Source organism: Pristiophorus japonicus, unplaced genomic scaffold (genome assembly GCF_044704955.1).
Source record: "Pristiophorus japonicus isolate sPriJap1 unplaced genomic scaffold, sPriJap1.hap1 HAP1_SCAFFOLD_112, whole genome shotgun sequence".
NCBI classification, from domain to species: domain Eukaryota; kingdom Metazoa; phylum Chordata; class Chondrichthyes; family Pristiophoridae; genus Pristiophorus; species Pristiophorus japonicus.
The window spans coordinates 772,464-774,951 of NW_027250777.1; positions in this window are offsets into that span (position 1 = coordinate 772,464).

Genomic DNA, 2,488 nt, shown 5'->3' on the forward strand with positions numbered 1-2,488 from the left:
AGGGACCCCTTACACTGAGACACCAAATCCAGGGACCCTTTACACTGAGGCACCAAATCCAGGGACCCCTTACACTGAGGCATCAAATCCAGGGACCCCTTACACTGAGGCATCAAATCCAGGGACCCCTTACACTGAGGCACCAAATACAGGAAACCCTGACACTGAGGCACCAAATCCAGGGACCCCTTACACTGAGGCATCAAATCCAGTGACCACTTACACAGAGGCATCAAAACCAGGGACCACTTACACTGAGGCATCAAATCTAGGGACCCCTTATACTGAGACACCAAATCCGGGGACACCTTTCACTGAGGCATCAAATCCGGGGACCGCTTACACTGAGACACCAAATCCAGTGACCCCTTACACTGAGGCACCAAATCTAGGGACCCCTTACACTGAGTCACAAAATGCAATGACCCCTTACACTGAGGCGTCAAATCCAGGGACCCCTTACACTGAGACATCAAATCCAGAGACCTCTCACAATGAGACATCAAATCCAATGACCACTTACACAGAGACATCAAATCGAGGGACCCCTTACACTGAGACATCAAATCCAGGGACCTCTTACACTGAGACATCAAATCTAGGGACCACGTACACTGCGGCATCAAATCCAGGCACCCATTACATTGAGGCATCAAATCCAGGGATCCCTTACACTGAGACACCAAATCCAGGGACCCCTTACACTGAGACACCAAATCCAGGGACCCTTTTCACTGAGGCACCAAATCCAGGGACCCCTTACACTGAGGCATCAAATCCAGGGACCCCTTACACTGAGGCATCAAATCCAGGGACACCATTACACTGAGACATCTAATTCAGGGACCCCTTACACTGAGACATCAAATCCAGGGACCCCTTACACTGAGACATCAAATCTAGGGACCCCTTATACTGAGGCATCAAATCCAGGGACCCCTTACACTGAGGCATCAAATCAAGGGACCCCATTACACTGAGACATCTAATTCAGGGACCCCTGACACTGAGACATCAAATCCAGGGAGCCCTTACACTGATACATCAAATCTAGGGACCCCTTACACTGAGGCACCAAATCCATGGACCCTTACACTGAGACACCAAATCCAGGGACCCCTTACACTGAGGCATCAAATCCAGGGACCACTTACACTGAGGCATCAAATCCAGGGAGCCCTCACAATGAGACATCAAATCCACGGACCCCTTACACTGAGACATCAAATCTAGGGACCCCTTACAATGAGACATCAAATCCAGGGACCCCTTACACTGAGACATCAAATTTAGAGACCTCTCACAATGAGACATCAAATCCATGGACCCCTTACACAGAGACATCAAATCCAGGGACCCCTTACACTGAGACATCAAATCCAGGGTCCCCTTACACTGAGACATCAAATCCAGTGACCACTTACACTGCGGCATCAAATCCAGGGACCCCTTACACTGAGGCATCAAATCCAGGGATCCCTTACACTGAGACACCAAATCCAGGGACCCCTTACACTGAGACACCAAATCCAGGGACCCTTTACACTGAGGCACCAAATCCAGGGACCCCTTACACTGAGGCATCAAATCCAGGGACCCCTTACACTGAGGCATCAAATCCAGGGACCCCTTACACTGAGGCACCAAATACAGGAAACCCTGACACTGAGGCACCAAATCCAGGGACCCCTTACACTGAGGCATCAAATCCAGTGACCACTTACACAGAGGCATCAAAACCAGGGACCACTTACACTGAGGCATCAAATCTAGGGACCCCTTACACTGAGACACCAAATCCGGGGACACCTTTCACTGAGGCATCAAATCCGGGGACCGCTTACACTGAGACACCAAATCCAGTGACCCCTTACACTGAGGCACCAAATCTAGGGACCCCTTACACTGAGTCACAAAATGCAATGACCCCTTACACTGAGGCGTCAAATCCAGGGACCCCTTACACTGAGACATCAAATCCAGAGACCTCTCACAATGAGACATCAAATCCAATGACCACTTACACAGAGACATCAAATCGAGGGACCCCTTACACTGAGACATCAAATCCAGGGACCTCTTACACTGAGACATCAAATCTAGGGACCACGTACACTGCGGCATCAAATCCAGGCACCCCTTACATTGAGGCATCAAATCCAGGGACCCCTTACAATGAGACATCAAATCCAGGGAGCCCTTACACTGAGGCATCAAATCCAGGGACCCCTTACACTGAGACATCAAATCTAGGGACCCCTTACACTGAAACACCAAATCCAGGGACACCTTCCACTGAGGCATCAAATCCGGCGACCCCTTACGCTGATGCACCAAATCCAGGGACCCCTTTCACTGAGACACCAAATCTAGGGACCCCTTACAATGAGGCAACATATCCAGGAACCCCTTACACTGAGGCACCGACTCCAGGGAACCCTTACACTGAGGCACCAAATCCAGGGACCACTTACACTGAGGCATCAAA